This window comes from Acomys minous (assembly GCF_964271855.1).
Source record: "Acomys minous genome assembly, chromosome: 12".
Taxonomy (NCBI): Eukaryota; Metazoa; Chordata; class Mammalia; order Rodentia; family Muridae; genus Acomys; species Acomys minous.
In genome coordinates this window covers 35405127-35420671 of record NC_140493.1, presented here as the reverse complement: position 1 = coordinate 35420671, position 15545 = coordinate 35405127, and the positions used below count along the sequence as shown (strand labels likewise).

Genomic DNA, 15545 nt, shown 5'->3' with positions numbered 1-15545 from the left:
TGTTATTTTTCCTAGATAAGCCTATTCACAACCAACACAGTTAGGTTTGATTTTTTTCCAGACCACCTTAGACTCACCATTACTCTTAAACTCAAAAATCCCTTTTCTTTTTTGTGGTATTTTTCCTTCTGTTTCTTTGTCATTTAAGGATGGAGATGATGTAAATGAAGCTTTCTGTCATCAACACAAATAACATTCACATGCTTGTACTTTCAATTTATGTTAATGGCTGCCTTAAGGTATAGGAAAATGACAGGCATGATCCACAATTATAAACTAATTGGCAAATATCAGAATGAAATCTCAATAAATGGGTTCCTGTTCCATCTAGTTTGCAAGAAGCAAGGTTGATTAGCATCTTAAAGAGAAGCTGTGCATGATTCCCATATCTGAGTAGCTGCAAAATGTTAAGATATGATAATGATTTGCTACATCAACAATATCAGTGTTTATATTAAAAATACCCAAATAATAAGTACTTATCCCATTTTACTTAATAAAGATCATTCCTTCTGCCAGAAAGGCTACAGAGAAGTAGTGTGCAAAACAGCATTAATCTGAGTAGTTTAGAGTGCTTCTTGCAAGCCAAGCTTCCTCTTTTTCCTTTCATCTCCCACCATGCTTTCTGGCAGGGCCTCAGTATCCTAACAATAACCAACAATGTGTGCCCTTGTTTTGTACAATTAAAACATGTTGCTTCCTTTCAATAAATTAGGCAAGATGGCAACTAACCACAGCAACACAAATAGCCATTACAGTCACTGGACTTAGAAGGATATTAGGAGTTAAACCTGTTTCAAATTATTTTAATGCCTTTATAAATGCATCATCCAAAAAAAGATTGTAATTTCTAGTCCACGTTTTTAAACACTAGAATGAATTATTGAACAAAGTTCCTCGAGGTGGTTTCTCTTGAGATCTTTACAGGGGAACGGGATCATTTATCTTAGCTTAGAGGAAACTTGGTATGAGTTTAGAGACTAAAGCTGATGCCGTTTGAAAATTCCTTTTGCTAGATTAAGCCTGCATTTAATAGTCAGTGTGGTGCCTTTTCTTCCTGTGCTAACAGTTACCTTTGACAATATTGATCTACCTTGGCCATGCCCACTTACAGATCTTTCCATTTTAATTCAGCTGCATGGTTGACTTCCCTTGGTGTTTTGGGGTAACAATGGGCTGGAGTAAATATAGCCTATTGGTGAGATTAATCAGACTGAAAGGACAGAAAATATTGTGTGGCTGATAAATTTGACAAGGGATGAGCCTATAATCTGGAACCATGTTGGGCCAGTAAGAAATAGACAGAGATATAGGTCTGGAGTGAGAAGAACTGAGATCTAATTCTATCTTATCATAGGGCTCTGAAAAGTCAGTTTCCATCCCTGAGTTTCATTTTTATCTTTCCTAGTGGAGAATTGAAAGTGCTCTTCTCAAGAGGTAATATGGGAAAGGAGATTGAAATAATAGGTTTGAGAGGCTTACCACAGCCTATAATCCTTATTAATCTACATTTTATAAAACTCTGGGAGCCACACAAATCAACCAGGTGTGGATTGTGGATTTATTTATTTATTCCTTCTTCCTTTTCTTTATTCATTCCTTTCCCCCTACTTCTCTCTCTTTCCTTCTTTGCTAAGCAACCACACTATCAGTTTCAGCCCAAGTAGATGAAACCTAGATGCTTTAAACCAATGTGAATAGAGTTCTACAGTGAAAGGATGAATCCTTGAGACACACTCAGATCAGCCTGGGTTATCTTTGGTGTACGCTCATAGGTATTCCGTAGCTCCCCTAGAAGCAGCCTGTACCCGTTTTTGCTGTGATCTCATGCTGCTAACACTAGATTATATAGGCTCCCTTGTCCAATGGCTTCTGTTTGGGAAACACTCATATTTATGCCCAAAGACTAAGAAGATGGACTGTGGATTATCGATTCTTCTACTCTACCACTATTGGGCTCAGATTTGAGAGTGGCTGCATTCTGCTACAAAGACATCAGCTCCTGCTGAGTACCGTCATCTACTTCAGCACTTTACTCTCCTTGTTCTGGAAGCTGAGAAGTGGCATCTGCTTCTCACTGATGTAGGTCCAAAGATGCTTCAATCCCCCTTGTTGGATCTACTTCACTTTTCTTTGGTTTTGTCAATGTCACTTGCTGTGCCTATTTTTAATGTCAATACTGCAATCAACCCTACATTCTATGGCTCTATGCAATGTGTTATTTTACCCTGTTATTTTATATGCAAGAAGTCTGACATGGGTTGAAATCATGTATCAGTAAGGCCACCCTCCCTCCTGGGGTATATGAAGGAAGATCTGTTTCCTCATCATTTCTACCTTCTAGAGATTGTCCAGACTTTTTGACTCATAGGCCCTTTCTCCATCTTCACAGCCACCCAAAGCAGCCTCAGTGTCCTTGTGTTAGTGTTCAGCTACTGACACAAAGTGTTTGAAATAATCAACTTAAAAACCAGAAAGGTTGCCTGCAAAGTGGGTCAAGGCTCTTGTTGTCAATCCCAGAGACTTGAATTTGATGCTGAATCTTGCAGGGTAGAAGGAGAGAACCAACTCTATCAAGTTGTCCTCTGCCCTCCACAATACTTTCCACATCATAGGCCATGATCATACACATAAAACACACACACACACACACACACACACACACACACACACACACACACACACGTACACACATACACACACTAAATAAATAAGGAAAAGGAAGGTTTACATTATTTGTTTGCTTGCTTATGGTGCTGGAGATTAAACCCAGGGCTGTGTTAACCACACACATACACCCCTAGGTTAAAAGGTTTATTGTGAATCATGAGTTGTAGAGGTTTCAGTTAAGGATCATCATGTGGCCAATTGCCATTAGACTTTTGATGAAACACTGCATCATGACAGGAAGCACATGGCAGAGGAGGGCTTTTTCCTCATGGCAAATCAGAAAATGAAAGAAAAAAAAAGACAGGCCAGGGCAGAGGTCTTAATATGTCCTTCATAATCTCATCTGTCACCACCTTATAGTCACAGGCCACTGACCAAATTTGCAACATGTGAGTCTTTGACAAATATTCAAGAAGTAAATGTATGGCAAACCTCATGTCACTTCCTCAGGATCTCCCCAGTCACACCTTTAACATAGACCTTCCCAAACAACTGATGTCAATTTGTTTATCTCAAAGTCCCACAAGAAAACCCACAAAATCAACTGATGTGATCCTATAAGGGCTCACAGAGATTGAACCACCAACCAGAGAGCATCCATGAGATAATTCTAGGCACTGCATACATATGTAACAGATGTAGAGCTTGGCCCTCATGTGAAATCTCTAGCTGCAGGAGCAGGGTCTACCTCTGACTCTGTTGTTTGCCTTAGGATCCCTTTCCCCTAATTGAACAGCCTTTCCTAGGCTCAAAGAAGAAGATGGGTACAGTCCTACTTTATATGCCAAGGGAGTTTGATACCCATGGGAAGTCTCACCTTCTCTGAGAAGAAAGGGGGTGAGGGGAGGAGAGGAGGGAGGGGAACTTCCTCCTGGGATGTAAAGTGAATGAATGAATGAATGAATGAATGAATGAATAACATAATAAAATAAAATCTCCACCAAAAAATCCAAAACTTTTACATTTACCAGTAGCTCAAACCAGCTGTAAATTTCCATAAAGATTATTAGCTTATGATATAATATTAAATTTATAAACAATAAATATCAAATTTATATGCACACATGCACATAATGTACTAGTTCTCTAGAGGACAGACCATCCGCCTAATCAATATTTTGAAAAAGGAAAAGATGAGAAGAAAAGATGAAATCTATACTGAGGACTTTCAATTTAGGAAAGATATCGGAAATAAAATAGGTTCAACTTTGTTCTGGGTCCTTTCTTTGTCCTTTCTATCTTTCTAATCATTTAACTAGCTTATTTACTTTTTTATCTTTCTGCCAACCATCTCTCCCATTTTTGCATTTAATGTTTTGTGACTTTGATATGAGGTGTTTTAATGTACTGCCCATCCCAGGGATAGGAAGACCATGTCCTATGTCCCAGAAGTGTCATAGTCTGACAAGCCAGACCATCTGGTTTACATACTAAAACTTTACATATATCTTTGATTAGTGTCATAACAAATGGACAGTTACTCCAAAAATCTCCTTAATTCTAATCATGTGCTTTGCTAACCAAGGTCACATCAAAATCAGTTAGTGTAAGAGCACAAAAAGGAGGAGGAGTCTAAGCGTAAGTCAGTGCTTGCACCTGCAGCTCATGATAGTAGAAGAGCCAAAAAAGATTTCAAACGAGGACCAGTCATACCCACAAACCTCACTGGGTAGAGTCATGTGACTAAAAACTAGATGGTACCAATGGTCATTGTTTGGATTTCTTCATCTTCATCTTCCCAAAGACAGAAGCAAATCTTCATAAATATTAAGTGAAGGAGTCAAAGACAGATGATCAAGAGATAAAGAAGTGCTAGTTCAGAGTTTGTAACCTCTCCTTCAACACGTTTCTTTGACTGTATTCTGCCTCTTTGACATTGGGGCATGTAAAAGTAGACTGCAGTGTACTGGCAGCTCTAGAAGACCAAGCAAGAATTTATTATCTGTTTGTTTTGTGATTTATACTAGTGTGTGCTAGTTGATGAGGAGACAACGTTTTTATTTTTGTTTGTTTTGCTTTTTATCTTATTCATTTTTTTTGAAGTAATACTGATGGGCAAAAAGTTGTATTTAACACATGCAACTTGATGGGCCTAGGAGTAAGTATAGACCTGTGAAACCTGTTTTCATAAAGGTAACACACACCTCTCAGTGTTTCTTCCTCTATAATTTTTTATTGTTTCTTTTGTTACTTTGAGGACAAAAACACTTAGCATAAAATTTACTCTTAGCAGCATTTTAAGTACATAGTGCGGTATTATTACCTATAGGTGTATGCTGGAGAGCACATCTCTTGAGATTCCCACTGTAATCTGGAGGAGAGTAGCATTTAAGCCATGGAACTATATCCATGACACGTGTATAATTCACTCAGAGTAGACTACTCTAGGAGTCTTTCTTGGCTAACACACTATAATCTTTCTTCAGGTACTTGCATGATTACTTTACACAACTGATGTTATTGACATGATCATAGGTTCTCTTCTCCCATAGGATCTCCCCTCCCCATGTATACCTTTCTCTTTCTTTCCCTTCCCATCCCTTCTCATCCATAAGATAGGCTAAATGTATGTCATCCTGTTATTTTTTACATTAACTAGAAGTAGTGTGGGTCAGCATCTGGCCCTTCGTGATCAGCATCTGGCACTTAGTGGGTCTCAGCATCTGGCCCTTAGTGGGTCGACATCTGGCTCTTAAACAGGCTTGTGGAACATTCCTTATTTTAGTTGTGCATCTCCTCAAGAGTGTAGGCACTTTTATAATATAAAGGCATAAGAGTTTTAGGAAGCATTAATATTGATCACCTAGATATAACTTGCAATGATCATATTTCATCTTAAAGACAGAAAATCAAAAGTTGGCTACTGACCAGTAAATAACATGTTATAATGAAATTCACTAGGTGGCAATCTTGGGCTCAATATGACAAGTGTTAAGTAATTGACAGGAATTCTTATTTGTTAAAGCAAATTGCAAATGACCACCTCTGAGGACACAAGCAGAGCAATAAATGTAGAAAATGATTTAAGAGTAGGTGCGTATAATGTCAGTCCTTCAATTTACAAATCTAAATGGTACGTTTCTTCATAAAATGTGCATGTTAATGCAGAATAGTGTCTCCTTAAAATGTCAAGTGCACTGAATTGCTAAGATGTTGCTGATGGTTTGTGCTTTAACCTCAAACACTCCCTGTTATATTGTCTTGATTGTTACAAAGAGGAGGTGTGCTTTCCCAGATGATTATTACTTTATTAAATAATTTTGGCTAATGCCCTATATGTCTTCCATGTGTCTCCAATAATTTATTCATGAGCCTCATCATATTCTGCATAAAGCTACCATGATTATATTTGCACCTGAAATTTCTTTAGATTGAAATAGATGGCAAAGATCAGATACTTGAAAAATATTTTGCTGCACTGCCCTCTAATTGCCAATTTTACTGAATGTAAAAATGTAGATTTTTTTTCTTACTTGTGGCTTCCCTGGGAATAATTTTCAAAATGCCAAATGAGAACTGCATTCAATACAGAACAGGTAGCTCCTTCTTCTACTTCTTCTGGGGGTGTAAGAGTCAGAGTGTCCTTGTTATAGAGGGAGTGAAGTGACTTCTCTGGACATCCAGAATTGCTGTTCCTTGTACAGCTTTGAAGAAAGCAAACAAAAAAATATTTATAATATTTTCTTACCTTTTATCTGGAAAGCATTCAGTAAAAGTTTCCATTGTGGTTTATAAAATAAACAAATCAGGGCAAGTTAAAATATCTTTTCTCTGAGAGGCACCTATTGTTATGGTGATGGGATTAAAATAAATGTTGCTGCATGCTTTTGGAGTTCAGGTGACTGCTTGTCCAACCAGCTACATTAAAGGATTATTTCACATATGCAATTATGTTATCCCATACCTACTGAATTTAAAATATATACCACTCATCCTCTGGGAGAATGAATGCAAATAATGAAAGTGTGCTTATTTAACAAATGATGTTGGGTACCTTTCACTGAGGCAGAATTGCCTGTGTGCAAACCCCTGCTTAGCCACTATCTGATCTTCCCTAAATCGGCAAAATGGAGATAGTTTCTAATTAACTCATTGGGCTTTTGAGCAATTAAATGAGGTGATACATGTGAAATTAGACTTGAGCCAAGCACTTCTACTTATAACTTCCAAGGCAAACTGCAGGCCCCGCTTCCCCTGTGGCACTGTCTACTTCTTTCCTTTCCAGCTACCTGTGTGATTGATCACCCAAGCCCTATGCTGTGGGCTTTTATTGTTTTTAATGGAACTCTTTGTCGTGCCTCTGCCATTTCCCGCTATTCATAGAAGCCAGTCTCGCCCACACATTTATTAAGATCACTGAGGGTAGGTATTGAGACCAGGTGCTTTCAAATTCCTCCCGTACCCAGTACCACTGCAGGACTATGCCAGTCTTTGACTTCACATCATTGGTGAAAATGGAGCCCTCCTCTACAAGGCCTGTTAGGGTTTTGCTTTTCTACATCTATGGAGAATTTTTTGCTTCCTGCATAGTGTTTATTTATCCCTAACTTTTTTTCTTCTCTTCTACCTGACTGCCCCTCTCCCTTCATTCTTTCCTGTCACTTGTGTGTGATCCAACCTCCTAGCCATCTATTCAAGCAAATACACATCTCTTACCTCCAAGCACATGCAAGAGATGGTGTTAGGTGCTACATATACTGATGGGCTGTCTACTAAAGAGACACTGTGTTTTGTAGACATTCATATGCTGTAAGCAAGACTAACCCTTGATTATTAATGGCTGTGTAAGATATTACAGGAAGAGAGCCTCCATAAGATTTGTAGTTAAGGGAGGAGATGCTGAGAAAGTCATATTTAAAGTGACACTGAAAGAAGCCATTCTGTTATCATAGGTTGGGGGAATATGATGCTAAGAAAAGTCAGGAAGGGTGGAAGGGACTGTGTAGAAGGAGACATGGCAGTCCCTCAGCACTCTGAATGAGATCAATGTCACCAAAGTGCCATTGAAGCCAAGTCTAGAAAGTATCCCTTATGCAATAGGCTGAGATTATCCTGCAAAGCCAGTGAACCTTCACATTAATGTGTACATCAGAACTGCAGTGGGAAACCATTAAAGTGTCTGAAAGGATGAAGTTTCTCATTAGTATGTATATTTTTGTTTGTTTCTGTGGCCACTCTTTGTGGGCATCCAGGTTAATGTAGGAGTCAGTGTTGTAGGCAATTCCTATTACCCCACCTAACACACTGAGAATTTTAATGCTTAACTCCTCCTGCTTGGTTCTCAAGGTCCCAGGTCCAAACAGGACACCTGATACACAATAGAAAGTATTGAGGAGTTAGTAGCTAGGTGGTTTTAAGGGTGCTGTTGGTGCAGTTCCTCGGGTTTGCTGCTCCTGTGTTACCTTCTTGGTCACTTACTGTGCCTGGCTGAGTGCTGCTGTCTCTTACTTAAACAAGTGTTATATACCTGCCCCTTCCACAAATGCCTATGATCAAAGACAGTGCTCTCCCCCAAAATGGAAAGGTGCTTGCTTCTCCTTTTCAAGAGAAGCCTTTAAACAACCTAATATTAAAAGTTGCTGGGGAAAAAAAGTTTCTGAAAGTAAATATCTAATATTGTCTCATTTTCTAAAGGTTTTCTTTTGTTATTATGGCTGTTATTATTTTTCAAGTACCCACTTATTAAATTCAAATATATCCAGAGCGTGATAAATCTGGAAATAGAGATATGCTTCTCTATTTATTGCCTTGTGTGCTCCCTTGTGTGACCACTATGGAGTTGAGACATTGATAGCATCTAGGGATGCAGCAATGAGCACAAGGGACAGAAGTTACAAAGATGATTCTCTAAGCGTGATTTCATAGGATGGGTATGATAAGAAAAGGAAATGACTGACAAGAATGCCTCATTGAGAAAGCAGTGTTGTTGAAAATACTTGAAGAAGAATGAGCTATAATGATGTCATGAAAAAGTATACCAGCTACAAACAAAAACCAGGGCAAAGGCCCCAAGGCACAATGTGCCTGGCACATTAGAGACTGGACAGGAAGACAATGAGTTAGGACATCTGATCAGAGAGACAGAAGGGGAGAGCAGGGAAATACGTTTCAGTGTGTCATCAAAACGTGGCTTTCACCATGGGGGATGCGGGGAGCTGGTGCAGGGTTTTAAAGTGAAATAATTAAAGACATATTGACTGTTAACTGTTCTTCAAATGACAGAAGAAAAACAGCCTACCAAATGCATTTATCTTGAAATTGGTGCCCCAGGTATGGAATAGGAATTTGCTGACACTAGCCTTGAGTAATGATGCCATATTTTTATTGCCTGGGCAGCTTATAATGTCAAATAATGGAGTGTCAGCTCTTCTCTAATGAGTTCCAGGAGCTCCCACCCACTGCTGGGGCAAGTCACTTAGGACCACATGAAGTAGATTAATGCAACAAAGACTGTGATGACAGAAACTGGCCCAGGTAGCCAGTTGTTAGGAAGAGACTTCGATGTAACAAAAGTGGATGGGCAGTCCAAAGGAGTGTTGCATGGTAGGGATTCTTGAACCCTACCCAGTGCTTCCATCTCCAAGTTATAATATTAGGTATGTTAGGTTCCTGTGCCTCACGGGCCCCATGTATGAAATGGCAGTGATGATGGTTATTATGAGTTGTCATTGCAGCATCTTACCATCTGCAAAGAGTTTCCTTTGTTTCAAACAAAATGTTCATCCACATCATGCTTTTCTTTGAGTTTCTACCTGGCCATTCTTTATTTTGTGGATGTGAGGTTGGCCTCCTTAGAGCCCCATTGACCTTTTCCCGATCACCTGCCTCCTCCTTTATGCCTCCATATGGCCAATGGCTCTGCAGTGGAGCCTGAAGAATGATCTAGTCCACTTTTCTGTTCCTTGATGGAAAGAGAACAACAGCTTTCCCTCAGTGGGAACACTGTTGGAGAAGAACATTTTGGCCAAGACATCATGGTCATTATCTAAGACTCAAAGGAATTACATTTCTGGTGGTAGCTGAGCTTACTGCCTTTAAAAAATAGTTTATTCAATTAATATGATGTAAAGGCATTTCTATTTAAGTCGGTGTATGGTTCCCAGAATAAGAAAGAAGGTACATCCTTTTGGAGTACAAGGCTAGCCAGGCTACATTACTGGACATATATTAACTTTTCTTAAGTTCTTTGGATCTTGAAGAATTAACAGCAGTGTAAGACTATTGGTAGAATACTGGTTTATTTTATTCTGTTCTATAATCATGCAATTACAGTCTACATTTTTGTTGACTGTTACTTCTGTTCCAGGAACTTGGAACAAATTTAAAAACAAAACTTATTTCCATATGGCCTGGTAGGTAGTATCATACCTGACTTTCAGTTTGAGCAATCTTAGGCTATGATGTCCTAGAGTTTCACATGGAGGAGCCAGTGTTCATAGCTTCCTTTACCTACTCTTCAAGTTCCTATTCATCCCACTATGCATCCTTTTTGGTAGACAGGTGATAAAATAGTACAAGTGAAAAGGCTCGCTCTGTTCCAGCCTTGTAAGTAATATGAGTGCGTCCTTGTTAGAATTTGATGTGTTTCTATAAGTGTTTCTATAAGTGTTTCCTTTACAATCAGTGATGCTGGGAGATGTTGTAGACCTTTAGGAAGTAGAGCGTATGTGAGGTCCTTAGGTCACTGGGGATGGGATATGCACTTTGAAGAAACTGTTGGGTCTATATACTTCCTAACTCTCCTTCCCCCTCCTCACACTCAAAGTTATAATGTAACTAGGTTTATTTTTACATTCTTCTCCATCATGGTCATTCAGCTGTACCCTCACTAAAGACCCCAAACAGTTGGACAGTGCAATCTTCCTCTGAACCATAAATTAAGTAAACCTTTTCTCTTTATAGGTTGATTACCCTGGGTATTTCATTGTACTGATAGAAAGCCATACCTTCCCAGAGCCAATATCATAAAATTGATTTCAGAATAAGCCTAGTTTTTATCCTCTTCTGATTTCCTTTATGATTTATGGACTTCCAATGGGTATTTATATGAAAGGCACATTTGATCCATCCACATAATGGCAAAACAACAGAAAAGGGAAGCGCCACAAGCTTGAGAGAGTTAAGTGGGAAAGATAATATTTTGAATTTGAGGTCTCTGCATTTAGCAAAGGATCTTGTATCATATGCTAACTCTGTGTAGCTGTGTCTTAGGAAATGATCAGAAGCTGCTGGCCCTTGTGAAGCATCTGTCTGGAAGTGATCACAAATACTTGTGAGCCATGGGATCCATCTTTTGTTTGTTTGTTTGTTTGTTTTTAAGACAGGGTTTCTCTGTGTAGCGTTGGCTGTCCTGGACTCCCTTTGTAGACCAGGCTGGCCTTGAACTCACAGCGATCCGCCTGCCTCTGCCTCCTGAGTGCTGGGATTAAAGGCATGCGCCACCAAGCCTGGCCCCAATAGGATCCATCTTGATGCTACAAGTCATACAGGTTACTAGAGAGACATCCTCAGCGGTGCAGGTACAAGAAGTGGTGAGCCTGGGTTGAGCCCAGGTGGCTTCAGGTTTTCTAGAAGATTTATATTTATAAAATTACCAGCAGTTGGAAAGAGGCATTGAACATTGCTCCCAAACTGGTACATGGCCACGAGAGCTAAAGGAACATATGCCATTTTGTGAAAGCTAAAGTACTAGGGAGGAGTCTTTGATGTTTGGAGATGCCAATATGTGACATAACATGTAAAGATTTCATTATTTTTGGTAGTGGTTATAAAAATATGCCTAGTATTATCACATCTCTAGAGGCACAGATTTGTTGAAATGACAGCAATGCTACTTATCTTTAGTCTCCTCTGTTGCTTCTTAGGCTCGCTGCCTTAACATACCTATTTCTTGTGTGTTCTTGTTATGCATGATAACTGTGTAATTGTTCTGAACTAGCATCTGTGAATTATAAAACAGATGAGAGTTCACAGAATTGAAGATATATCTCAGCTTTCTTGGCTAGATTATAAATGGATTCTTATTTATCACTGTAACATGGATGGTTCACCCATGAAAGTACAGAAACTACCCAGAACAAATATATCACTCCTTTATTTAAAAAATAAAAATACAAAATACAAAACAAAAAATGAGTGCTTAGCACAACCTGGAAATTATTCACCCTGTTCCTTATTTCCATATCAAAATGATAATCTCATATTTTCATGATCCAAGGTGTGAAAACTGCCTGGGACTACCCAGATTTGGAGTAAGATTCTAGAGGACATTCCTGTAGCAAACAGCTAAGACTCCATACCCCAGGGGTAACCATTTCAGTTTGGACCACTGCTAGCAAGGCCAAATTCTCATGTTGCTTTGGGGAAGGATTTAATAGTGAAACTAGACAGAGCTTTTAGGTGCCATTTGGGCTGTCAAGGGACAGATACTATATACTCTTACTTAAAAGCATGATTTCTATGAAGAAGAAGGACTGTGGGAAATTTGCAAGCATTACATTGCCTGCTGCCTAGACTTTGGCATTCAGATCTTAGCAATGCCTTACCTAAGAATGCTGACTAATTTGTTAGTCTGATAATCCCGTCTGCTTCTCATAAGAAGTGGAGAGATGAGAGTTAGGTAAAGCCCACCATTCCCTGCAGTCCCTAGGGAGCCACTTGTCCTTAACCTTGTGCGAGTTACCTACCCTGAAGCCATCTGCAAACCCAAAAGCTCTCCTGAGAAACAGTTTCCACGCTGCCAGCCTGGGACAGTCACCAGTCAGCAGCGCAGTGGAGGGAACCTCAGCCTGGTGGCCCTGGACCCTCCCAGGTCTCCCTCTGCTCAGCCAGATCTGCCCACCTGTGAATCTGAATAAGAGACCTAAATGGTGAAGACAGAGTAGACTGTAGCAAAGGATCCAGATGGGTTGGCCACATGCAGATACATCTACGTAAGAGTTCCTGGAACTGAAAGGCTTGACAGGATTCTAAGATGGCAGTGACAAGGACAGGATGCACAGTGTATGATCTGCAGGGAAGAGACCACAAATGATACCGGGAGCCAAAGACCACCTCGGGAGCTGGAGAGCACTGGGTGAGAGAGATCTGCACAGTACAGACCAGAGGCCCATGGGCGGGCCTGACGTCCAGCCATCCAGCAGCACATGGAAGGCAGACCAGTCCCATAGCCTGGCTGGAGGCTGCCTGTGAGCTGGGAACTGTGGACTTGCTTGGCAGTATGAATTCAGTAAAGGGGACTGAAATCATCCCATCAGTGAAGCGTCAAAGCTTCTGGCCAGAGGAAATCTTAGGTAAATGTGTAAATGTGTCCTCAGACCCCCTCCAACCTACCCCAGAAGCTACCTTCCAACATCAGAGACAGCAAGATGACTAAAGGACACCATAAAAATTTAAACAACAAAAATCAAAACAATATGGCATCTCCAGATCCCAGCTATCCCAAAGAAAGCAACCCAGAGAACTCAAACACAATTGAAATACAAGAAAAAGACCTCAAATCCTTAGTAATGAAGATGAAAATGGAGGAAGAGAATAAAATCTATAATCAAATGCAGGAACATGCAGCCAAACAAACAGGTGGAAGACATAAAAGAGGTCTATAGAGAGGCACTGGAAAATTTTCAGGAAAATACAAACAATCAGATGAAAGATATCAATAAAATAGTTCAAGATCTTAAGGCCTATAAAGAGGCAATGGAAGAAACTCAAGAATATACAAACAACCTGATGAAAGAAACCAATAAAACAGTTCAAGATCTGAACATGAAAATGGATGCAACGATAAAGACACAGAAGAAAATGGAAATGAAAGAGCTTAGAGAGGAAAGCAAGCAAGACAGAGGTGAGCTTTTCTAACAGAATCCAAAAAAAATGGAGGAATGAATCTAGGGACTAGAAGATACAATTGTAGATCTAGAGGCAACCATTAAAGAAAATGCTAAAACTGAAAAATTCCTGGCACAAAACATCCAAGAAATAAGGATATCATGAAGAGAAGAAACCTGAGGATAATAGGCATTGAAGAGAGAGAAGATGCCAGACTCTAAGGCCCAGAAAATATTTTCAACAAAATTATAGAAGAAAACTCCCCCAATTTAAGGAAGGAGATGCTTATAAACATACAAGAGGCCTAAAGAACACCAAATAGAATACACCAGAATAGAAAAACTTCCTGCCACATAGTAATAATAACACAAAATATACAGAACAAAGGAAAATATTAAAAGCAACAAGGGAAAAAGGCCAACTAACTTACAAAGGCAAACCTATCAGAACTACACCTGACTTCTCAGTAAAGACCATAAAAGCCAGAAGGGCCTGGACAGACGTCCTGGAAACCCCAAGAGACCATAGATGCCAGGCCAGACTACTATTCCCAGCAAAACTATCAATAACCATTGGTGGAGAAAACAAGATATTCCATGACAAAACCAAATTCAAATAGTGCCTATCCACAAATCTGGTTTTACAGAAGTTACTAGAGGGAAAACTCCACCCCAAAGAGATAAGCTACAAGCAAAACTACACAGGAAATAGATAACTACAGCATCACAGAAACACAACCGCACAAACTGTCTACAGTAAACAATATCAAAATTAAGGGACTTAACAGTCACTAGTCAACATCAATGATATCAATTATCCAATAAAGAGACACAGACTAAATGAATGGATGAATAAACAAGATCCAACATTCTTCTGCATTCAAGAAACATATCTCAGCCACAGGGTAAAAGGCTGGAAAAAATTATTCCAAGCAAATGGTCACAAAAAGCAAGCTGGTGTAGCCATTTTAATATCTAATAAAATAGACTTTCAACCAAACTTTTAATCAAAAGGGATGAGGAAGGACATTTCATACTCACCAAAGGTAAAGTCAACCAATATGACATCACAATTCTGAGCATCTATGCTCCCAATACAAGGGCACCCACATTTGTAAAACAACTATTAACCAAGCTTAACCCACACAACAATCCCCACACATTAATAGTGGGAGACTTCAATGCTCCACTTTCACTGAAGGATAGGTAAATGAAACAGAAAATAAATTGAGAAAAAATGACATTAACCAACCTCATGAATCAAGTGGATCTAACAGATAGCTATAGAACTTTTCACACAAACACAAAAGATTATACCTTCTTACCACCCCATGGAATGTTCTCAAAAATTGATCACATAGTAGGTAACAAAGCAAGCCTCAATAGATACAAGAAGATTGAAATAATACCTTGTATCCTATCAGATTGCCATGGTCTAAGGCTGGATTTCAACAACAACAGAAAAAGCAAAAAGCCTACACACACATGGAAACTAAACAACTCTTTACTTAATGACACCTGAGTCAGGGAAGAAATAAAGGAAGAAATTAAGGACTTCCTGAAATTCAATCAAAATGAAGGAACAGCATACTCAAATTTGTGGGACACATTGAAAGCAGTGCTGAGGAAAATTCATAGCACTACGTGCCTTTATAAAGAAATTGGAAACATCCCACATAAGCAACTTAATGGCACAGCTGGAAACCCTAGAAAAAAAGCAGAAGCACACAAGAGGAGTGGACATCTGGAAATAATCAAACTCAGAGCTGAAATCAATAATTTAGAAACAAAGAGAACAATTCAAAGAAGTAGCAAAACCAGGAGCTGGTTCTTTGAGAAAATCAATGAGATAGACAAACCATTAGCCAAACCAACTAAAAGGCAGAGAAACACTATCCAAATCAACAAAATCAGAAATGAAAAGAGAGACATAACAACAGATACTGAAGAAATACGAAGAATTATAAGACCCTCCTTCAAAGGCATATATGCTACAAAATTTGAAAATGTAAGGGAAATGGACAATTTTCTTGATCAATTCCACTTGCC

General features: G+C 39.3%; 1 protein-coding gene across 5 annotated transcripts in view; it reads left to right on the top strand.

Annotated features, from left to right (window-relative positions):
- The window catches only part of SAMD12 (sterile alpha motif domain containing 12), a 494897-nt gene that overhangs the window by 123395 nt on the left and 355957 nt on the right, over window positions 1–15545 (top strand). The gene's annotated exons all lie outside the window — the stretch shown is intronic.